This window comes from Zalophus californianus, chromosome 1, assembly GCF_009762305.2.
Source record: "Zalophus californianus isolate mZalCal1 chromosome 1, mZalCal1.pri.v2, whole genome shotgun sequence".
In the NCBI taxonomy this organism is placed as follows: Eukaryota; Metazoa; Chordata; class Mammalia; order Carnivora; family Otariidae; genus Zalophus; species Zalophus californianus.
This window is the reverse complement of record NC_045595.1, coordinates 60,090,579-60,115,938: the sequence shown is the minus strand read 5'-3', so window position 1 is coordinate 60,115,938 and position 25,360 is coordinate 60,090,579. Positions and strand designations below refer to the sequence as shown.

General features: G+C 42.9%; 1 long non-coding RNA gene across 1 annotated transcript in view; it reads left to right on the top strand.

The window, feature by feature from the left end:
- The window catches only part of LOC113917175, a 100,494-nt gene that overhangs the window by 61,604 nt on the left and 13,530 nt on the right, over positions 1 to 25,360 (top strand). Inside the window, exons 6-8 of the long non-coding RNA XR_003518152.1 lie at positions 19,811 to 19,880; positions 21,730 to 21,800; positions 22,243 to 22,328. This is a non-coding gene — a long non-coding RNA (uncharacterized LOC113917175). The remainder of the gene's footprint in view (positions 1 to 19,810; positions 19,881 to 21,729; positions 21,801 to 22,242; positions 22,329 to 25,360) is intronic.

The window sequence follows — 25,360 nt, the reverse complement described above, 5'->3', positions numbered from 1 at the left end:
AGAGGTTGCTGCCTGTGTTCTCCTTTAGGATTTTGATGGACTCCTGTCTCACGTTGAGGTCTTTCAACCATTTGGAGTCTATTTTTGTGTGTGGTGTAAGGAAATGGTCCAGTTTCATTCTTCTGCATGTGGTTGTCCAATTTTCCCAACACCATTTGTTGAAGAGACTATCTTTTTTCCATTGGACATTCTTTCCTGCTTTGTCAAAGATGAGTTGACCATAGAGTTGAGGGTCCATTTCTGGGCTCTCGATTCTGTTCCATTGATCAATGTGTCTGTTTTTGTGCCAGTACCATAGTGTCTTGATGAGGACAGCTTTGTAATAGAGCTGGAAGTCCGGAATTGTGATGCCGCCAGCTTTGCTTTTCTTTTTCAAGATTCCTCTGGCTATTCGGGGTCTCTTCTGGTTCCATACAAATTTTAGGATTATTTGTTCCATTTCTTTGAAAAAAGTGGATGGTATTTTGATGGGGATTGCATTGAATGTGTAGATTGCTCTAGGTAGCACTGACATCTTTACAATGTTTGTTCTTCCAATCCATGAGCATGGGACGTTTTCCATTTCTTTGTGTCTTCTTCAATTTCTTTCATGAGTATTTTATAGTTTTCTGAGTACAGATCCTTTACCTCTTTGGTTAAATTGATTCCTAGGTATCTTATGGTTTTGGGTGCAATTGTAAATGGGATCGACTCCTTGATTTGTCTCTCTTCTGTCTTGTTGTTGGTGTATAGGAATGCCACTGATTTCTGTGCATTGATTTTATATCCTGCTACTTTACTGAATTCCTGTATGATTTCTAGCAGTTTTGGGGTGGAGTCTTTTAGGTTTTCCACATACAGTATCATATCATCTGCAAAGAGTGAGAGTTTGACTTCCTCTTTGCCGATTTGGATGCCTTGGATTTCTTTTTGTTGTCTGATTGCTGTGGCTAGGACTTCTAATACTATGTTGAATAGCAGTGGTGAGAGTGGACATCCCTGCCGTGTTCCTGACCTTAGGGGAAAAGCTCTCAGCTTTTCCCCATTGAGAATGATATTCGCTGTAGGTTTTTCATAGATGGCTTTTATGATATTGAGGTATGTACCCTCCATCCCTATACTCTGAAGAATTTTGATCAAGAAAGGATGCTGTACTTTGTCAGATGCTTTTTCTGCATCTATTGAGAGGATCATATGACTCTTGTTCTTTCTTTTGTTAATGTATTGTATCACGTTGATTGATTTGCGGATTTTTGAACCAACCTTACAGCCCAGGGTTAAATTCCACTTGGTCATGGTGAATAATCCTTTTAATGTACTTTTGGAACCTATTGGCTAGTATTTTGGTGAGAATTTTTGCATCCATGTTCATCAAGGATATTGCTCTGTAGTTCTCCTTTTTGATAGGGTCTTTGTCTGGTTTGAGGATCAAGGTAATGGTGGCCTCATAAAATGAGTTTGGAAGTTTTCCTTCCATTTCTATTTTTTGGAAGAGTTTCAGAAGAACAGGTATTAATTCTTCTTTAAGTGTCTGATAGAATTCCCCTGGGAAGCCATCTGGCCCTGGGCTTTTGTTTCTTGGGAGATTTTTGATGACTGTTTCAATTTCTTTAGTGGTTATAGGTCTGTTCAGGTTTTCTATTTCTTCCTGGTTCAATTTTGGTAGTTGATACATCTCTAGGAATGCACCCATTTCTTCCAGGTTATCTAATTTGCTGGCATAGAGTTGCTCATAATATGTTCTTATAATTGTTTGTATTTCTTTGGTGTTGGTTGTGATCTCTCCTCTTTCATTCATGATTTTGTTGATTTGGGTCATTTCTCTTTTCTTTTTGATAAGTCTGGCCAGGGGTTTATCAATCTTGTTAATTCTTTCAAAGAACCAGCTCTTAGTTTCGTTGATCTGTTCTACTGTTCTTTTGGTTTCTAGTTCATTGATTTCTGCTCTGATCTTTATGATTTCTCTTCTCCTGCTGGGTTTAGGCTTTATTTGCTGTTCTTTCTCCAGCTCCTTTAGGTGTAGGGTTAGGTTGTGTATTTGAGACCTTTCTTGTTTCTTGAGAAAGGCTTGTATTGCTATATACTTTCCTCTCAGGACTGCCTTTGCTGTATCCCAAAGATTTTGAACAGTTGTGTTTTCATTTTCATTGGTTTCCATGAATTTTTTTAATTCTTCTTTAATTTCTTGGTTGACCCATTCATTCTTTAGTAGGATGCTCTTTAGCCTCCATGTATTTGAGTTCTTTCCGACTTTCCTCTTGTGGTTGAGTTCTAGTTTCAAAGCATTGTGGTCTGAAAATATGCAGGGAATGATCCCAATCTTTTGGTACCGATTGAGACCTGATTTGTGACCTAGGATGTGATCAATTCTGGAGAATGTTCCATGGGCACTAGAGAAGAATGTGTATTCCTTTGCTTTGGGATGGAATGTTCTGAATATGTCTGTGAAGTCCATTTGGTCCAGTGTGTCATTTAAAGTCTTTATTTCCTTGTTGATCTTTTGCTTAGATGATCTGTCCATTTCAGTCAGGGGGGTGTTAAAGTCCCCCACTATTATTGTATTGTAGTCAATGTGTTTCTTTGCTTTTGTTATTAATTGCCTTATATAATTGGCTGCTCCCATGTTCGGGGCATAGATATTTACAATTGTTAGATCTTCTTGTTGGATAGACCCTTTAAGTAGGATATAGTGTCCTTCCTCATCTCTTATTACAGTCTTTGTTTTAAAATCTAGTTTGTCTGATATAAGGATTGCCACCCCAGCTTTCTTTTGGTGTCCATTAGCATGGTAAATGGTTTTCCACCCCCTCACTTTCAATCTGGGGGTGTCTTTGGGTCTAAAATGAGTCTCTTGCAGACAGCATATTGATGGGTCTTGTTTTTTAATCCAATCTGATAGCCTGAGTCTTTTGATTGGGGCATTTAGCCCATTTACATTCAGGGTAACTATTGAAAGGTATGAATTTAGTGCCATTGTATTACCTGTAAGGTGACTGTTAACTGTCTGTTGTCTGTGTTCGTTTCTGCTCTTTGCTGCTTTTAGGTTCTCTCTTTGCTTAGAGGACCCCTCTCAATATTTCTTGGAGGGCTGGTTTCGTGTTTGCAAATTCCTTTAGTTTTTGTTTGTTCTGGAAGCTTTTTATCTCTCCTTCTATTTTCAATGATAGCCTAGCTGGATATAGTATTCTTGGCTGCATATTTTTCTCGTTTAGTGCTCTGAAGATATCTTGCCAGTCCTTTCTGGCCTGCCAGGTCTCTGTGGATAGGTCTGTTGCCAATCTAATGTTTCTACCATTGTAGGTTACATATCTCTTCTCCCGAGCTGCTTTCAGGATTTTATCTTTGTCTCTGAGACTCGTAAGTTTTACTATTAGATGTCGGGGTGTTCACCTATTTTTATTGATTTTGAGAGGGGTTCTCTGTGCCTCCTGGATTTTAATGCCTGTTTCCTTCCTCACATTAGGGAAGTTCTCTGCTATAATTTGCTCCAATATACCTTCTGCCCCCCTCTCTCTCTCTTCTTCTTCTGGGATCCCAATTATTCTAATGTTGTTTCGTCTTATCGTATCACTTATCTCTCGAATTCTGCCCTCGTGATCCTGTAGTTGTTTATCTCTCTTTTTCTCAGCCTCTTTATTTTCCGTCATTTGGTCTTCTATATCGCTGATTCTCTCTTCTGCCTCATTTATCCTAGCAGTTAGTGCCCCCATTTTTGATTGCACCTCATTAATAGCCTTTTTGATTTCCACTTGGTTAGATTTTAGTTCTTTTATTTCTCCAGAAAGGGTTTTCTAATAACTTCCACGCTTTTTTCAAGCCCAGCTAGTATCTTTAAAGTCATGATTCTGAACTCTAGGTCTGACATTGTACTAATGTCCGTATTGAGTAGGTCCCTGGCTGACGGGACTATCTCTTGTTCTTTTTGCTGAGGTGATTTTTTTCATCTTGTCATTTTGTGCAGAGGAGAACAGATGAATGAGTGAACAAAATGCTCACAGGTTTACAACGTCCCCAGCAAATATACTCTATAGAAATCAGAAAAGACCTGAAACCAGGGGAAAAGAAAGGGAAAGAAAGAAAAAGAAAGAGAAAAAAAAAGATAAAAACAGAACAAACCAAAAAAAAACAGAATATGATCAAATATGATCAGGCTAGTGCATAGATCAGTGCCACACATTAGATTTTGGGTGTATTTTGTTCTGTTAGAAGAAAGTGTCTCCTAATGTTTTAAAGGAAGAAAGACTTATATATGTACAAAATAAGGGTTGATACAATGAAAGGATGGAAGATGACTGAAGATGAAAATTATAAAAGGTTTTATAAACTGAATTGATAAGATAAGAAATTGTTTGAAAGAAGAAAGAAGAAGATTTAAAAAAAAAAGAAAAGAAAAAAAATGGGAGAGACTGTGATCAGGCAGGAGACTAGAACAAAGCCATACACTAGTGATTTAGTGTCTATTTTGATCTGTTAGAAGAAAGTGTATATCAAAATTTTAAAGAGAGAAGAACTTATATATAAGAAAAATTCAAAAAAAAAACCAAAACACAATTAAAAAGATTAACTTTGAAAAACTAATGAATCATGGTAAAAAGAAGCCATGAATTCTATGTGCAGTATTCCCCTAGCGCTGGAGTTCTCCCGTTCTCCTTGATCGGTAGACTTGATCTTGGCTTGCTGGCTGTTCATGCTGATCTTCTGGGGGAGGGGCCTGTTGCCGACGTTCCCAAATGTCTTTGCCGGAGGCAGAATTGCCCCGCCCTTGTAGGTCCGGGCTAAGCAAGCTGCTCCGGTTTGCTCTCAGGAGCTTTTGTTCCCTGCAAGCTCTCGGTACAGCTTTGGAGGACCAGGTTGAAAATGGTGGCCTCCCACTCTCTGCCTGGAGGAGCTGAGAACTCAGGGCCCCGCTCCTCAGTGCACGCCCAGAGAAAAGCAGTCAATCACTCCCGTCTCCCTGGTCTCCATGCTCACCCAGCCTGGTACCCAGCGTTTCTGTCTATGGTACCCGACCCCGTGCGGAGTCTCCAAACCCAGCAGATCCCTGTGGTGCACTCCCGTGCCGCTCCTCCTGGGGGAGGAAGGGGAGTCTCCACAGCTCTGCTGCTTGTTGCGTCCCTGCTGGAGGCGCAGTGGCCCAACTGGGCTGCAGATCACAGTTTATGGCTACCCCGAGCTGAGAGCCCGCGCCTCAGCTCTGTCTCTGCAGCCGGCTTCCCCGCTCCCATACCTGGGAGCTCTGCTGCACTCAGGCACCCCCGGTCTTTCTGTGACCCCGAGGGGCCTGAGTCCACCCTGTCCCACGAGGTTTCCACCTCCCGCTTAGCCACTGGAGTGATGTCCCTCAGCGGAACCGACTTCTAAAAGTTTCAATTTTGTGCTCCGCGGCTCTAGCACTTGCCAGAAGCGGCCGACAGAGGCCCCCTCCCCCGCCGTCTATCCTCCCAATTATCGCCTCGGATTCACTTCTCCACACGCCCTACCTTCCAGTAAGTGGTCGCTTCTCTGTTCAGAGAGTTGTTGCTACTCTCTTCTTCGATCTCTTGTTGAGTTTGTAGGTGTTCAGAATGGTTTGATCCTTATTCAGCTGAATTCCTGAGACCAGACAAAATCCAGGTCTCCTACACCTCCTCCATCTTGCTCCACCCCCCTGTTGTTTATTTTCAATGTTCTGGCTCTTTGGGGTCCTTTGTGGTTCCATATGTATTTTAAGATTGTGTTGTTACTTCTATGAATGACATTGGGATTTTGATACGTGTGGCATTGAATCTGTAGATAATTTTTTCTAGAACCTGGCTGTTGACCTTACTCTTTTAGCTTCCCAAGGCTTCAAGTAATGCCTGACATTTGTGCATGAGCCCTGGAAATACCTACATGTAAATGGTCAGATCAGGCCAGCGTCTACTGTGCAAGGAATAGCCAGGGGAGTAATGTGATGTCTTCTTCATCTTTGGGTTTTATAGCTGCACTATCCAGATGGATAGCCACTAGATAGATGTGACACTCTAAAGTTAATTTTACAAAATCATTTATTAACTCAGTGAACTCAAGTAAAATAAAAATAACAAAATAAAATAACCTCCCTTTACTGAGACACACCAGGAACATTTCATGTTTTCTATAACAGAGGGAATTTCCTATTGCTAAATGTGGAAGTGACAGTTATAATGGGCCTGTAGAACTGAGAATGTAAATGATGATTCCTTTAGCATCTCAGTCTCATTTGAAGGTTTGCCACTGTGATCACTGTCTTACTAAAGGATTGTGACCCCCTCAAGTAGGAAAGGTCTGCGAACCTACTAGAAAGGTCAGGGAGATGCTGTATGACCCACCCTAATCTGAACCAGAATAGGAGGAATGGCTAGGCCCCTCTGTCTACTAACATGTTTGCTCCTGTTTGTGTTTCTAGAGATTTGCTTGTGGAGAGCATCAGGGACTCCCAACGGTGAGGTAGAAGACTCTCCATATAGGAAAGGACACTGAGTAAAAACCAATGGGAGAGGGTTCCTTGGGAAGAGTCGGGTGCACATGCTGATCTGGAGACTGAGGAAGGTGCATATGAAATCAGAAAAGAAAGGGAAATATGTGTAGAAGTTGGATTTGTTCATTTCATAATTTCATGACCTAATAGTAAGAGGAGTTGACTTCAGGGGCCTTGAGTGTGCTGGGTTTGTAAACATCTTTTTTTGCTCTGCTCTCTAAAAAGTATCTTTCCCTATACTTTCCTCTCTTTGCCACTATCAGATGTCAAATCTTGGTTTTGCTGGTTAACAACATTTGGGATATTATACATGAAGGGTTGAGTGTCTTCTTGTTTCGGACCTGTGGTGGATGAATTCTGTGGGGACACAAGAACTCTCTCACAGACACTTGTATATGGAGACTAACTTGTTCTAGTGTGTGCCAGGTGGTGGGTGAGAAGTCAACTCTCTCCCTCTTAACTGACAGGACTTGTCACATCACCTTCCTGTTTCCATCCTTCTTTTTTCTTTTTCTCTTCCTTAACGACCACTCCCAGAGCTGGATAGGTGAAGGAATATTTCCTCTGGGATTTAGAAATCCACACCATTGCCATGTTCATTCCTGGAGGGCTTGGCAGTGCTCCTGTGGGGATGGAGTCTGGAGGCCTTGGAGTAGTCAGTGTGGTCTGAGGATCCCTTGGGTCACATGTTGAGAAACATTTCCCCTTCTTGGAGTGCATTTGGGAGAGGTGGCAGGGACTCTCTGGGCACTAAGACCAGGCAGGTACCAACCTGCTTCCCTGTTCATTAGAATAGGATGAAAAACACCAGCTGAGGGCAAGAAACCTGGGGGCTGGCTTTTTGCTGCACGTTACCATAAGCTATCAACCATTGCATGGTCAAGTGACCATTTTCTGGGACAAAGCAACACCCGGCCACAGTGTGGCTAGACCCTCCCCAGAGAATCATTGAGAATCTATGCCAGACCAGTCCCTCAAACCTGGGAGTTTTGAAACCCAGCTGCACCTGACATAAAACACAGCAGTACTGTGCTGTTGGCAGGCCAACAGCTTGGACGCAGACAGTGTGAAGGCAGGGATGTGATGGAAGGTGGGGACACAAAAGGGGCGAGTGTTTGCTCTTCTCTGGGGGCTTTCTAAAGAGTGGTGGCTGTGAACGCCCCTTGCTGGGGACAAGAGAGTGGGGAGATGCCATTATCTCCTCCACCCATCAGCACCGACCAACTACAGTGAGCAACACAGTGCCACCAAGTGGAGGCCAGAACCCCTTACACCAAGCCCTGGCCCCTGTGCCCTGCAGGTGCATCTCCACTAGGGCAAGTTCATCTGAGAATCTTTGAGGCTGACACCTCTCATGGAAGACCAGCACAAACCCCTGGCATGCCGCAAGTCTGCTGATCATAGAGTGCTGCAAAGCATTAGGTCTAGGCAAAATAATGCATGTATCAATTACTGAAAGAGCAGGGTTTCATGCTATAATAGTGAATTTGTGCATTCGAATGTCTGTCCACCAAGGGAGTGGATTTTTCCATTTTTCTTTCCCCTCATCAACAGTTTTTGTGTCACATACTTTGATGCTGTATTGTCAGATGCATGTAGGTGAAGGAATGTTTATGTCTTATAGGAGAATGGACCCCCTCCTCTTCAGGTAATGCCTCTCTTCATCCCTGGTTCTGAAGTCAGCTTTGTCTGAAATGAATGTAGCTACTCTGGCTTACATTTCATTTGTGTTAGCATGGTTGCTTAACTTTTTCTGCTTCTTTTCTTTTAACTTATCTATAGTCTGATCATTAAAGAGAGTTTCTTCTAATGAGTTTCTTGTGCTTTCTGTGTTTTTAAAGTCCATTCTGATACTCTTTTAATTACTGTACTGAGACAGCTCGTATTTATTTTTATTTTTATTCCTTCTTATTTTTTCTTTTCAATTTTTTATTTAAATTTTAGCTAGGTAGCATACAGTGCAATATTGGTTTCAGAAGTACAATTCAGTGATTCATCACTTGCATACAACACCCTGAGTTCATCATATGAAGTGCCCTCATTAATACCCATCACCCAGAAAGCCCAGCCCCACCCACCTCCCTCCATCAAACCTGTTTGATCTCCATTTTTTAAAGATTTTTTTTTATTTGAGAGAGAGAGAAACACAAGTGGAGGCGGGGGAAGGGGCAGAGGGAGAGGGAAAATCAGTCTCTCTGCTGAGGAGGGAGCTAAATGTGGGGCTTCATTCCAGGACCTTGAGATCAACACCTGCCCTGAAGGTGGATGCCTAACCAACTGAGGCACCCAGGTGCACCTTGTTCTTTATTGTTACGAGTATCTTATGGTTTGTTTCCCTCTCTCTTTTTTCTCCCCCCCCCCACATGGTGTTTACAGTATGTATCTCCAGCCTGTTACGGGTCTGAGAGATGTTTGAGCAGCTGCAGTTCCAAGCAAGCAGGGATAAGTGTCCTGGTACATCTGTCCCCTGGGACCCCTGATACCCTGGGCTGCATCCTTAAACCCTAAACCACTGTCATATCTGGGGTCAGTCCTTCTAGCCACCAAGGTGTGCTACTCACAATACCCTGTTGGCTGAGCCACAGGAAAATTGAAACAGGTCTGGTTCCCATGCCACCCCTCATCCAAATCAGTGCCTTTGAACCCTTGATTTATAGAGCACAAGTACATGAGAAATATATAGAGGAAGAGATACAAGGACTTATAATAAGTTTTGGAGAAGACATGAGAGTTCTGGGAAAGAAACATGGAGAGGGGAAGAGTCAAGCTTAGGCAGAAGGAGTCCCACCACATCCAGGCCTGGAGGGAAATGGGAGATGAGCACTTCCATCAAATGTCCTGTGAAGACTGAGACCACAGGGATGGAACAACAGCCTTAAACCACCCACCTTTGGGCAAAGTTGCAGGGCAAAGGGTGTGGGTGGAATGCTGTATCTGTGGGCACTCAGTTGGCTCCAGGATCACAGAGTCAGGCCTAACCATGCATTTCTCATCTAAACGAGGCTCACACATGGTCCAGCCTGGGAGGAAGTTGGACATTGGGTAATTCTCAAGGAAGCTATTCCCTGAAAATAAGCATTTGCCTCTGGGACCCCAAGGAAGACAATCCAGACCTGGAGGAAAACAGCATGGTGGGTGGCCCAGCAGTTGGGGGTCTAACAAGCCCTGGGTAGAGGATGGATGCAGCATCCTCATGACAAGGGTGCTCCTGCTGGGTTCACCAGAGAGATAGGGCTGCTAGGAGTAGAGGCCTCCTTTACAGCTGTGAGAAACATGAGGTAGAATTGTATGAGATCATAGGGCATTTTATTTGGGACAGCTCTTACAAGAGTTGTAGAATTTCTGGTTGGACATACTTCTGAGCTCTTGGGGCTGGAGGTATCTCTGCAGGACCCAAGCCTTTTAAGAAGGAAGAGAAGCCTGCATGGATCCCCAGATACTGAAAGAAGGTGGTATACACCATGCCATCAAGGTATCTTCCCTAATAACCTTGCCTCTCTGAGGTTGTGGGGTACTTCTGCTGCTTGGCAGTCCCTTTCCCAGTCTCTCTGAGAACTCTCAATATGACCTCTGTGGACTGGCCTTGGGCGTATCTGGGTGCTGTGGGTGGCATAGTGGTTACTAGATGCTCCTGTACTACAGAGGGAGTGAGATGGCACAGTGTACATACTGAACCACTGGACATATTTGCATTGGGAGCAGATAGCACTACTTTCCCCTGAAGGCCTTGCCTGCCAATTAAGGCAGAATCTATAGAACTTCAAAAGTCACGTTGGAAAATGGTGCCATGAAGTTAGCCCCTATCTCCCACAAGGGTTCTCATGGGCTCAGGGGACCAAAGCACAGGGACAGCTCCAATCAGATGGGGATCCTACAATGTCCCCTCCTCAATACCAGTGCCTGCCATGGCCCCAGAGTGATGCAAAGCAGAAGGAGGTGAGCTGTTCTGGTTCCATGAGCGCTGTTGGGCCTATGTCTTCACTCATTTGCCAGATGCCTGAAACGGGAGTGGTTAGAACCAACCCCAAATGTCTCATCACACCTAGATATTAACAGAAGAAAGTCTCTGTTGACTTTAACAGGTTGGGAGGGCAGGATTGTGTCCTGCAGAGTGAGATGAAGAACATTTCCAAGGGCTCTCTTCAGAAATAAGTCAATGCACACTACCTCCAGGCCTGCCCATGGTAGCCCTACAGGCACCCAGAGCCCTGACTCCAAGTTAAGTAGCTGCTGGAGGACAATAGCCCTTGCTTCTCAGGTGCATGCATGGATTAGGTACTGGTTCCCTGGGAGATGTGCTCAGGGCCTAATCTAGTGGGCTGCATGGATTATGACTATACTCTAGTCTACTTCATGGTGGCAGGCAGTAGCAGTCAGCCCAGCAGTTCTGTTGATTCCACTGTAGATCCACCAAGTAAGTTGGGGAAGGGATGAACCTTTCATGGCAGGCACCCCACATTTACAATTTCTCTTCATGTTCCTCCTGTGAAACATCACCCTCTGCTCTTTCTCTAGGGTCCTGTTTTTGACATCTGAAAGGAAGGGAAGAATCGGGCATGACCAGAGACACCCAGGGTAGGAAAACACCCATGTGGGATGTGACCAGGTCAGGGCCAGCCTTCTCTGGGCCAGTCCAGCTCAGCCCTTCTGACTCCCAGCCTGGCTCGCTGCTGGGCCATTCAGGACTACTCACCATGAGTCAGCGGTGCAGACCCATGTTCAGGGGCCAAGGCAGCACTAATGAACAGGGTGAGGGGGGCTGCAGAAACATTTCCTAGACCTTTGCATTGAAGAGGCAAGGCCTCAAGTACTTGGATGAAACCAGCTTCCTCAGGGTGAGCCTCATAAAAAGAGACAATGGGTGAGAGCTACAAAGAGGAGGTATGCATTGCAGAGAGAGAAAGTGAAAAGAGATGAAAGGAGGAAATATGTTACAAGGCACCATGTTGCTGTGTTCATCTGAATCCTCAGAAACTGCAAAGTAGTCTTTGAGTGGAAAAGGTACTGATGATGTGGGGGAGGCTGTAGGAAAGGAAGTCACAGAGTTAGTTGGAGGTGGGAACACAGACACTGCTGCTTCAGGGATGAAGTACCCTGAATTCTGGATGACTCGTCCTCAGCTCTGAGTCCTCCCCAGGCTCCAACCCTTTACATCTGCAGGGAGGGAGTAGGTCTCTGTTCCCTGACTTGCTTTTCCAACCTCACATTCTCTCCATGAGCAGGAATAGGTGGATGCCTGTGTCCTCCTGTGACTCCTTCAGGAGGTCACTGTCCCCATAACAGTCTGTGCCTGATATTACCTTCCTCCCTCACAACTGCTCTCCTGCCTTGTTTCCCTTCCTTAGAGGATTAGATTCCTTGATGGAGCAACATTTAAGGCAGATGTTGAGTTTCATGGTCTTACTATCATTCTATAAAGCCTGCTAAACCTGTTTACCTTTCAGGCAGCATTAGTGATGGAGGCAGGAGTCCAGCCTATGTTGACTTTGCCCTTGGCCCTGTGCAGAAAGACATGTCCTGTATCACAGACTTTGGAGGGGAGGCCACACAGAATAGGAGATATTTGCAAATGACACTACAGATAAAGGGCTGCCATCCGGGGGGCGGAGCAAGATGGCGGAGGAGTAGGAGACCTAGATTTTGTCTGGTCTCAGGAATACAGCTGAATAGGGATCAAACCATTCTGAACACCTACGAACTCAACAGGAGATCGAACAGGAGAGTAGCAACAACTCTCTGAACAGAGAAGCGACCACTTACTGGAAGGTAGGGCGTGCGGAGAAGTGAATCCGAGGCGATATTCGGGAGGATAGACGGCGGGGGAGGGGCCTCCGTCGGCCGCTTCTGGCAAGTGCTAGAGCCGCGGAGCACAAAATCGGACCTTTTAAAAGTTGGCTCGGCGGAGGGACGTCGCTGCAGTGGCTAAGCGGGGGGTGGAATCCTCCCGGGACAGTGTGGTCTCAGGACCCTTGGGGTCACAGAGAGACCGGGAGTGCCTGAGTGCGGCAGAGCTCCCAGGTATCAGAGCAGGGAAGCCGGCTGCAGAGACGGAGCAGAGTCGCGGGCTCTCAGCTCGGGGTTGCCACAAACTGTGATCTGCGGCCCAGTCGGGGCACGGCTCCCCCAGCAGGGACCCAATAAGCAGCAGATCCGGGGAGACTCCCCTTCCTTCCCGGGGAGGAGCGGTGCAGGAACACACTGCAGGGATCTGCTGGGTTTGGAGACTCCGAGCGGGGTCGGGTGCCAGAGATAGAAACGCTCGGTCACAGGCCGGGTGAGCACGGAGTGCGGCCAGAGACCGGGGACACGGGAGTGACTGCTTTTCTCTGGGTGCGCACTGAGGAGTGGGGCCCCGAGTTCTCGGCTCCTCCGGGCGGAGACTGGGAGGCCGCCATTTTCGCCCTGGTCCTCCAAAGCTGTACCGAGAGCTTGCAGGGAACAAAAGCTCCTGAGAGCAAACCGGAGCAGCTTCCTTAGCCCGGACCGACAAGGGCGGGGCAATTCCGCCTCCGGCAAAGGCATTTGGAAACCACAGCAACAGGCCCCTCCCCCAGAAGATCAGCACAAACAGCCAGCAAGCCAAGACCAAGCTGATCGATCAAGGAGAATAGGAGAACTCCAGCGCTAGGGGAATACTGCACATAGATTCATGGCTTCTTTTTTTTTTTTTTTTTTTTTTTTTACCATGATTCATTATTTCATCAAAGTTAATTTTTGTTGACTTTTTTTATTTTTCTTTTTCCCTTTTTCAACCAACATCTTATAAATCCCTTTTTTTAAAAAAAAAATTTTTTTTATTTTTTTTTCATTTTTAGAGTCATATTTTATCCCTTCATAGTAGTTATCCTGGTTTTTGGCATATATATATAAGTTGTTCTCTCTTTAAAATTTTGAGGTACAGTTTCTTCTAACAGATCAAAATATACCCTAAACCACTAGTGTATGGCTTTGTTCTAGTCTCCTGCCTGATCACATTCTCTCCCTTTTTCCTTTTTTTTTTTCCTTAAATCTTCTTTCTTTTTTCAAACAACTTATCTTACCAAGTCCTTTTATAAAATCTTTTATAATTTTCATCTTTACAGTCATCTTCCATCCCTTCATTGTATCAACCCTTATTTTGTACATATATGTCTTTCTTCCTTTAAAATTTTAGGAGGCACTTTTTCTAACAGACCAAAATACGCCCAAAATCTAGTGTGTGGCACTGATCTATGCACTAGCCTGATCATATTTGATCATATTCTGCCTTTTTTGAATTGTTTTTTTTTTGTTTTTATCTTTTTTTTTTTTTTCTTTTTCTCTTTCTTTTTTCTTTCTTTCCCTTTCTTTTCCCCTGGTTTCAGGTCTTTTCTGATTTGCATACAGTATATTTGCTGGGGACGTTGTAAACCTGTTAGCCTTTTGTTCTCTCATTCATCTATTCTCCTCTGGACAAAATGACAAGACGAAAGAAATCACCTCAGCAAAAAGAACAAGAGGTAGTACCGTCAGCCAGGGACCTACTCAATACGGACATTAGTACGATGTCGGACCTAGAGTTCAGAATCATGACTTTAAAGATACTAGCTGGGCTTGAAAAAAGCGTGGAAGTTATTAGAGAAACCCTTTCTGGAGAAATAAAAGAACTAAAATCTAACCAAATCGAAATCAAAAAGGCTATTGATGAGGTGCAATCAAAAATGGGGGCACTAAATGCTAGGATAAATGAGGCAGAAGAGAGAATCAGCGATATAGAAGACCAAATGATGGAAAATAAAGAGGCTGAGAAAAAGAGAGAGAAACAACTACAGGATCACGAGGGCAGAATTCGAGAGATAAGTGATACGATAAGACGAAACAACATTAAAATAATTGGGATCCCAGAAGAAGAAGAGAGAGAGAGAGGGGCAGAAGGTATATTGGAGCAAATTATAGCAGAGAACTTCCCTAATGTGAGGAAGGAAACAGGCATTAAAATCCAGGAGGCACAGAGAACCCCTCTCAAAATCAATAAAAATAGGTCAACACCCCGACATCTAATAGTAAAACTTACGAGTCTCAGAGACAAAGATAAAATCCTGAAAGCAGCTCGGGAGAAGAGATATGTAACCTACAATGGTAGAAACATTAGATTGGCAACAGACCTATCCACAGAGACCTGGCAGGCCAGAAAGGACTGGCAAGATATCTTCAGAGCACTAAACGAGAAAAATATGCAGCCAAGAATACTATATCCAGCTAGGCTATCATTGAAAATAGAAGGAGAGATAAAAAGCTTCCAGAACAAACAAAAACTAAAGGAATTTGCAAACAGGAAACCAGCCCTCCAAGAAATATTGAGAGGGGTCCTCTAAGCAAAGAGAGAACCTAAAAGCAGCAAAGAGCAGAAACGAACACAGACAACAGACAGTTAACAGTCACCTTACAGGTAATACAATGGCACTAAATTCATACCTTTCAATAGTTACCCTGAATGTAAATGGGCTAAATGCCCCAATCAAAAGACACAGGCTATCAGATTGGATTAAAAAACAAGACCCATCAATATGCTGTCTACAAGAGACTCATTTTACACCCAAAGACACCCCCAGATTGAAAGTGAGGGGGTGGAAGACCATTTACCATGCTAATGGACACCAAAAGAAAGCTGGGGTGGCAATCCTTATATCAGACAAACTAGATTTTAAAACAAAGACTGTAATAAGAGATGAGGAAGGACACTATATCCTACTTAAAGGGTCTATCCAACAAGAAGATCTAACAATTGTAAATATCTATGCCCCGAACATGGGAGCAGCCAATTATATAAGGCAATTAATAACAAAAGCAAAGAAACACATTGACTACAATACAATAATAGTGGGGGACTTTAACACCCCCCTGACTGAAATGGACAGATCATCTAAGCAAAAGATCAACAAGGAAATAAAGACTTTAAATGACACACTGGACCAAATGGACTTCACAGACATATTCAGAACATTCCATCCCAAAGCAAAGGAATACACATTCTTCTCTAGTGCCCATGGAACATTCTCCAGAATTGATCACATCCTAGGTCACAAATCAGGTCTCAATCGGTACCAAAAGATTGGGATCATTCCCTGCATATTTTCAGACCACAATGCTTTGAAACTAGAACTCAACCACAAGAGGAAAGTCGGAAAGAACTCAAATACATGGAGGCTAAAGAGCATCCTACTAAAGAATGAATGGGTCAACCAAGAAATTAAAGAAGAATTAAAAAAATTCATGGAAACCAATGAAAATGAAAACACAACTGTTCAAAATCTTTGGGATACAGCAAAAGCAGTCCTGAGAGGAAAGTATATAGCAATACAAGCCTTTCTCAAGAAACAAGAAAGGTCTCAAATACACAACCTAACCCTACACCTAAAGGAGCTGGAGAAAGAACAGCAAAGAAAGCCTAAACCCAGCAGGAGAAGAGAAATCATAAAGATCAGAGCAGAAATCAATGAACTAGAAACCAAAAGAACAGTAGAACAGATCAACGAAACTAGGAGCTGGTTCTTTGAAAGAATTAACAAGATTGATAAACCCCTGGCCAGACTGATCAAAAAGAAAAGAGAAATGACCCAAATCAACAAAATCATGAATGAAAGAGGAGAGATCACAAGCAACACCAAAGAAATACAAACAATTAGAAGAACATATTATGAGCAACTCTATGCCAGCAAATTAGATAACCTGGAAGAAATGGGTGCATTCCTAGAGATGTATCAACTACCAAAATTGAACCAGGAAGAAATAGAAAACCTGAACAGACCTATAACCACTAAGGAAATTGAAACAGTCATCAAAAATCTCCCAAGAAACAAAAGCCCAGGGCCAGATGGCTTCCCAGGGGAATTCTATCAGACATTTAAAGAAGAATTAATACCTATTCTTCTGAAACTGTTCCAAAAAATAGAAATGGAAGGGAAACTTCCAAACTCATTTTATGAGGCCAGCATTACCTTGATCCCAAAACCAGACAAAGATCCCATCAAAAAAGAGAATTACAGACCAATATCCTTGATGAACATGGATGCAAAAATTCTCACCAAAATACTAGCTAATAGGATCCAACAGTACATTAAAAGGATTATTCACCACGACCAAGTGGGATTTATTCCTGGCTGCAAGGCTGGTTCAACATCCGCAAATCAATCAACGTGATACAATACATTAACAAAAGAAAGAACAAGAATCATATGATCCTCTCAATAGATGCAGAAAAAGCATTTGACAAAGTACAACATCCTTTCTTGATCAAAACTCTTCAGAGTATAGGGATAGAGGGCACATACCTCAATATCATAAAAGCCATCTATGAAAAACCTACAGCGAATATCATTCTCAATGGGGAAAGGCTGAGAGCTTTTCCCCTAAGGTCAGGAACGCGGCAGGGATGTCCACTCTCACCACTGCTATTCAACATAGTATTAGAAGTCCTAGCCACAGCAATCAGACAACAAAAAGAAATCAAAGGCATCCAAATCGGCAAAGAGGAAGTCAAACTCTCACTCTTTGCAGATGATATGATACTTTATGTGGAAAACCCAAAAGACTCCACCCCAAAACTGCTAGAACTCATACAGGAATTCAGTAAAGTAGCAGGATATAAAATCAATGCACAGAAATCAGTGGCATTCCTATACACCAACAACAAGACAGAAGAGAGACAAATCAAGGAGTCGATCCCATTTACAATTGCACCCAAAACCATTAGATACCTAGGAATAAATCTAACCAAAGAGGCAAAGGATCTGTACACAGAAAACTATAAAATACTCAGGAAAGAAATTGAAGAAGACACAAAGAAATGGAAAAACGTTCCATGCTCATGGATTGGGAGAATCAACATTGTGAAGATGTCAATGCTACCTAGAGCAATCTACACATTCAATGCAATCCCCATCAAAATACCATCCACTTTTTTCAAAGAAATGGAACAAATAATCCTAAAATTTGTATGGAACCAGAAGAGACCCCGAATAGCCAGAGGAATACTGAAAAAGAAAAGCAAAGCTGGCGGCATCACAATTCCGGACTTCCAGCTCTATTACAAAGCTGTCATCATCAAGACAGTATGGTACTGGCACAAAAACAGACACATCGATCAATGGAACAGAATCGAGAGCCCAGAAATGGACCCTCAACTCTATGGTCAACTTATTTTTGACAAAGCAGGAAAGAATGTCCAATGGCAAAAAGACAGTCTCTTCAACAAATGGTGTTGGGAAAATTGGACAGCCACATGCAGAAGAATGAAACTGGACCATTTCCTTACACCACACACAAAAATAGACTCCAAATGGTTGAAAGACCTAAACGTGAGACAGGAGTCCATCCAAATCCTAAAGGAGAACACAGGTAGCAACCTTTTCGACCTTAGCCGCAGCAACTTCTTCCTAGAAACATCGCCAAAGGCACTGGAAGCCAGGGCAAAAATGAACTATTGGGATTTCATCAAGATAAAAAGCTTCTGCACAGCAAAAGAAACAGTCCACAAAACCAAAAGACAACCGACAGAATGGGAGAAAATATTTGCAAATGACATATCAGATAAAGGGCTAGTATCCAAAATTTATAAAGAACTTATCAAACTCAACACCCAAAGAACAAATAATCCAATCAAGAAATGGGCAGAAGACATGAACAGACATTTCTCCAAAGAAGACATCCAAATGGCCAACAGGCACATGAAAAAGTGCTCAACATCGCTCGGCATCAGGGAAATCCAAATCAAAACCTCAATGAGATACCACCTCACACCCGTCAGAATGGCTAAAATTAACAAGTCAGGGAATGACAGATGTTGGCGGGGATGTGGAGAAAGGGGAACCCTCCTACACTGTTGGTGGGAATGCAAGCTGGTGCAACCCCTCTGGAAAACAGTATGGAGGTTCCTCAAACAGTTGAAATTAGAGCTACCGTTCGATCCAGCAATTGCACTACTGGGTATTTACCACAAAGATACAAATGTAGGGACCCGAAGGGGTACGTGTACCCCAATGTTTATAGCAGCAATGTCCACCATAGCCAAACTGTGGAAAGAGCCAAGATGCCCATCGACAGATGAATGGATAAAGAAGATGTGGTATATATACACAATGGAATATTATGCAGCCATCAAAAGGAATGAGATCTTGCCATTTGCAACGACGTGGATGGAACTGGAGGGTGTTATGCTGAGTGAAATAAGTCAATCAGAGAAAGACATGTATCACATGACCTCACTGATATGAGGAATTCTTAATCTCAGGAAAGAAACTGAGTGTTACTGGAGTGGTTGGGGGTGGGAGGGATGGGGTGTCTGGGTGATAGACATTGGGGAGGGTATGTGCTACGGTGAGCGCTGTGAATTGTGCAAGACTGTTGAATCACAGATCTGTACTTCTGAAACAAATAACGCAACATATTTTAAGAAAAAAGAAAAAGAAGATCACAGGAGAGGAAGAAAAGGGGAGTATGTCAGAGGGGGAAACGAACCATGAGAGATGATGGACTCTGAAAAACAAACTGAGGGTTCTAGAGGGGAGGGGGTGGGGGGATGGGTTAGCCTGGTGATGGGTATTGAGGAGGGCACGTTCTGCATGGAGCACTGGGTGTTATGAACAAACAATGAATCATGGAACACTGCACCAAAAACTAATGATGTAATATATGGTGATTAACATAACAATGAAAAATTAAAAAAAAAAAAAAGGGCTGCCATCCAAGGTCTATAAAGAACTTTTCAAGCTCAACACCCAAAAAACAAATAATCAAGTCAAAAAATGGGCAGAAGATATGAAAAGACACTTCTCTGAAGAAGACATACAAATGGCTAACAGACACATGAAAAAATGTTCATCATCATTAGCCATCAGGGAAATTCAAATCAAAACCACATTGAGATACCACCTTACACCAGTTAGAATGGCAAAAATGGACAGGGCAAGAAACAACAAATGTTGGAGAGGTTGTGGAGAACGGGGAACCCTCTTACACTGTTGGTGGGAATGCAAGTTGGTACAGCCACTTTGGAAAACAGTGTGGAGGTTCCTCAAAAAATTTAAAAATAGAGCTATCCTATGACCCAGCAATTGGACTCCTGGGTATTTACCCCAAAGACACAGATGTAGTGTAAAGAAGGGACATATGCATCCCAATGTTCATAGTTCAAGCCTTTTCCACAGGTGTCCTCTTTAATTTGGGAGAGCATTGACTCAACCACTGTATATGTTCTGGTTTCCTGAAATCACATGGAAAACAGTGTATAAAGTGTGTGATCCTCGTAGTGTTTCTTTTCTCTCTTTCCAGAGTGATGCAGGAGGAAATCAATATTGTATGTATTCTAGAATTGGTCCTTTCTCACACAAAATCTAGGTGATGAAGAAGGTGGGGCTGCCCTGGCTGCTTTGGAGAACCACCCAGATTCCAGATTCCCACTGGTAATGTGAGTAGGGAAGCAGTGAGATAAACTGCCTTTCCTGTAAAAACTATAACCATATTCTACAGACTCTAGAAGGAAGTTGTTTATTTAGGTGTGGGTTTTGTGTATGAGGGTTGGAGGGTGTCTATGTGTGAGTCTGTGTGGCATGAGTGTAAACATGACTGCATGTGTGTGTTTTTGTGTGGTGTGTGCACACGCATATTTCCTCAGGGGCACTTTCTCATTTAACCAGCACAGTGCAAGTGTGGACTTTCTAAAGAGAAAAAAGAGAACACTCCTCACATGCACGCTTTGCCTACTTTGACTCTTTCCTCCTCCACTGCATTTGTATCTGGGGAATGCTTCAATATTCCTTGCCAGAGATGAATGGCCCAAGCTCTTGACTTCCTACATGGAAAGGTCACAATGTGAACCATGTTCTAGGTCCCACTGTTGATGCTCTGGGCTACTGACCTGCACTTATCTATCAGCCACAGGGTGATTAGAGAGCAAGGGAGTTTCTGCATCTGAGTCCATGCCCGGGAGGAAGTACCATTGTCTACAGAGGTCCTACACACTGCTGAAATATTAGAAGGAGGCCTCAATAGCCACATAAAGCAGAGCAGTTATTGGGGCACTTCACATCTGACTGGGCATAGCACTGGTGTGCAATGCACCCAGAAAGCCCACATGCTCTTGGTCAGCCCCCAGATTCTAAGAGGTGAGAGGGCCCATGCAAGACAGTGCAGGTAACATCGGCCATTGCTTGGACATGGCTGAAGCAGAGAAGAAGCAGGGAGAGATTTCAGTGTATTTGAGGACATTTTCCTGAGTTTTACAAATGCTTTACTCCTATGATCACACACCCAATGGACAGTGGGAAATAGGAACTCAATGGAAAAGTCAGTTGTTAGCTTGCTGCCTAACACCCTTTTTGTAAATCCCCTGCACAGCTGGTTAGAAAGTGTCAGCCCACACTCTGTGGTTCTCTGTAATGAACTTCCCATTGGCTCAATGGCCCACGGAGTAAAATTACTCCTTGGCTGAATGGACACACAGAGACACACAGACAGACAGACAGACAGACACACACACACACACACACACACACACACACACTGCACAGGAAAGGAAGCCTGGAAGGAAAATACCACATGATGGATAATCACAAAATTCTAACCCTGAAACCAAAATTACACTATATGTTAACTAACTTGAATTTAAATGAAAAGAAAAGTAAAAACGGGTATTTTTAAATGGTAGGATGTCAGTATTTCAAATATTCTATAAGTGATTTACTTTAGGATGACTGATTAGTGAACAAGTATAATAGGATATTTGCCTAGGATTGATTTCAGTCTCCCAGTAAGACAGAAAATCTTACAGAGGATACAATCAGTACAGGTGCGGCCAATGGGCATCCTGGGGGAAGAACTGGTTTTCAAAGAAGATAGTGGCAAGAATCACAGATCACTACATCAAAAACTAATGATGTATTGTATGGTGACTAACATAACATAATAAAATAAAATGAAACTAAAAAAAATCCAAAGAAGATAGTAGCACTTTAGCTGAACCTCAAAGATGCAGGAGAGGTCATGGGACGCTGTCATTACAACATAGCACACATTTTACTCTTTACCTTTTGTAGACTGACTCTTTCACACTGAATAGACTCCCCTTATCAAGAAAGCCAAAAGTCCAGTTTCTCATTTCTTTTCTGTTCCTCTACTCTGTCTTCCTTTGTCCACCAAGGAGGTCAGTCAATACTTACCACCCATAGGCACACTCCCACACTGTGTCCACATCTAGCAAAGCACCCTGGCTAGTTGCTCAGCACCAGGGCCCTGACAGTTCCTTTTTTTCCTCCTAGCTCCCACCGAAGGCCTGCTTGAAGAGCTTCCCAGCTGGAGCATAGAAGAAGAAGCCCCAACCCTCTCCAAGGTAAACTCTTTTTGTCTAAGAGAGACATTTTTTTTTTCTTCTTCAATAGAACTAAGCTATCAAATTCTGAGCCTGGACATCTCAGATGATATATCTCATTATGTCAGTGTGGAGAGTTTCAAGTGAGAGTGTGTTACCAAATGATATCTGATACAATAGGGTATTTTATGAATGACAACATCAGCTACAAACCATATGGTAGTGAGCATTTTCCTCAGCAGAAATGTTTGTCCATGAAAGTGAATTTTTGGTTTCCTGATCAAAATGAACTTGCAAGATCTTGTATGAAATGCTCAAGCTTTGTCCATGTCCACTGTGTTTTGTTCTCGGGCCATTGACTCAACCTCTGGTTCCCATTTGGTTTCCTAAAAAGAACAAAACCTCTGTAAACACTGTATAGTGTGATGCGTTCTTCATACTGTTTTCGTTCCTCTAATTGCAGGTGGATGCAGAAGGGAACAAAAAGGCCCCCCCCCTTTTTTTTTATCAACATCTACTTTTACAGGACTACTGTGACCAATGAAGAAGGTGAGAAATGCTTGTCTGCTTCAGTCTGCAGAACAACCCTGATTCTGCATTCCTTTTGGGATTGGGTGTTGAGATGTAATGAGAGAAACTGTCCTGTAAGGAACTATGACCCTGTTCTACATTCCACGAGACACTAGGTCATTCAGATGGTATGGTTTGTGGTGTGTGAGGGTTGGGGGTGGCTGTGTGCATCTGTGTTGTTAACTGTCAGTGTGTGTGTGTGTGTGTGTGTGTGTGTGTTTCCTCAGGAGGTATTTCCCACTTACATAATACCACATTCCTCCCTCAACACAGCCATACCTGGAGGTTTGCTTAAAACTCCCTTTCCTCAGAATTCTCTTTTTTTCTTTCCTCAGAATTCTTAATCTCAGGAAACAAACTGAGGGTTGCTGGAGTGGTGCGGGGTAGGAGGGATGGGGTGGCTGGGTGATAGACATTGGGGAGGGTATGTGCTATGGTGAGCGCTGTGAAGTGTGCAAGACTGTTGAATCACAGATCTGTAACTCTGAAACAAATAATGCAATATATGTTAAGAAAAACATAAAGAAGAAGATAGCAGGAGGGGAAGAATGAAGGGGGGGAAACTGGAGGGGGAGATGAACCATGAGAGACAATGGACTCTGAAAAACAAACTGAGGGTTCTAGAGGGGAGAGGGGGAGGGGGATGGGTTAGCCTGGGGATGGGTATTAAAGAGGGCACGTTCTGCATGGAGCACTGGGTGTTATTTGCAAACAATGAATCATGGGAAACTACATCAAAAACTAATGATGTAATGTATGGTGATTAACATAACAATAAAAAATTTTAAGAAAATAAATAAATAAAGCTTTCTGACCCTAACCCTTGTCTCTTGACCAAAGGATAACCACTCCATAACAAGCAGGCTTATAGTGAGGATTCAATAAGCACATACATGTAAATCCAAGTCACAGATTCTCTATCCTTCCTGAAATGTTTTCTCTCTTTTTTTTATGATTTTTATTTTTTTTATTTTTTTTATTATGTCATGTTAATCACCATACAGTACATCGTTAGTTTTTGATGTAGTGTTCCATGATTCATTGTTTGTGTATAATACCGATTGCCCCATGCAATATGTGCCCTCCTTATTACCCATTACCAGGCTCACCCATCCCCCTACCCCCTTCCCTCTAAAACCCTCAGTTTGTTTCTCAGAGTCCATAGTCTCTCATGGTTCATCTCCCCCTCTGAACCCTCACCCCCTTCATTTTTCCCTTCCTTCTCTTAATGTCCTCCATGCTATTCCTTATGTTCCACAAATAAGTGAAACCATATGATAATTGACTTTCTCTGCTTGACTTATTTCACTTAGCATAATCTCCTCCAGCTCCATCCATGTTCATGCCAATGTTGGGTATTCATCTTTTTGATGGCTGAGTAATATTCCATTGTATATATGGACCCCATCTTCTTTATCCATTCATCTGTTGAAGGGCATCTCAGCTCTTTCCACAGTTTGGATATTGTGGACATTGCTGCTATGAACATTGGGGTACATATGGCCCTTCTTTTCACTACACCTGTATCTTTGGGGTAAATACCCAGTAGTGCAATTGTTGGGTCATAGGGTAGCTCTATTTTTAAATTTTTGAGGAACCTCCATACCGGTTTCCAAAGTGGCTGTACCAACTTGCATTCCCACCAATTGTGTAAGAGCGTTCCTCGTTCTCCACAACCTCTCCAACCTTTGATGTTTCTTCCCTTGTCAATTTTTGCCATTCTAACTGTGTAGAGTGACATCTCAATGTGTGGTTTTCTTTTTTTATTATGTTATGTTAATCACCATACATTTCATCATTAGTTTTTGATGTAGTGTTCCATGATTCATTGTTTGCATATAACACCCAGTGCTCCATGCAGAACGTGCCCTCTTTAATACCCATCACCAGGCTAACACATCCTCCCACCCCCTTCCCCTCTAGAACCCTCAGTTTGTTTTTCAGAGTCCATAGTCTCTCATGGTTCATCTCCCCCTCTGATTCCCCCCCTTCATTCTTCCCCTCCTGCTACCTTCTTCTTTCTTTCTTTTTTTTTTTAACATAATATGTATTATTTGCTTCAGAGGGACAGATTTGTAATTCAACAGTTTTGCACACTTCACAGCGCTCACCATAGCACATACCCTCCCCGATGTCTATCACCCAGCCACCCCATCCCTCCCACCCTGCACCACTCCAGCAACCCTCAGTTTGTTTCCTGAGATTAAGAATTCCTCATATCAGTGAGGTCATATGATACATGTCTTTCTCTGATTGACTTACTTCGCTCAGCTTAATACCCTACAGTTCCATCCACGTTTTTGCAAATGGCAAGATTTCATTCTTTTTGATGGCTGCATAATATTCCATTGTATGTATATACCACATCTTCTTTATCCATTCATCTGTCAATGAACATCTTGGCTTTTTCCACAGTTTGGCTATTGTGGATATTGCTGCTATAAACATCGGCACGCATGTACCCCTTCGGATCCCTACATTTGTATCTTTGGGGTAAATATCCAGTAGTGCAATTGCTGGATTGTATGGTAGCTCTATCTTCAGCTTTTTGAAGAACCTCCACACTGTTTTCCAGAGTGGCTGCACCAGCTTGCATTCCCACCAACAGTGTAGGAGGATTCCCCTTTCTCCGCATGCCCGCCAACATCTGTCATTTCCTGACTTGTTATTTTAACCATTCTGAGTGGTGTGAGGTGATATATCATTGAGCTTTTGATTTGGATTTCCCTGATGCTGAACGATGTTGAGCACTTTTTCATGTGTCTGTTGGCCGTTTGGATGTCTTTGGAAAAATGTCTGTTCATGTCTTCTGCCCATTTCTTAATTGGATCATTTGTTCTTTGGGTGTTGAGTTTAAGAAGTTCTTTATAGATCTTTGATAATAGCCCTTTATCTGATATGTCACAGATCATATGTCACATCTTCTCCCATTCTGTCGGTTGTCTTTTGGTTTTGTTGACTATTTCTTTTGCTGTGCAAAAGCTTTTTATCTTGAGGTCCCAATAGTTCAT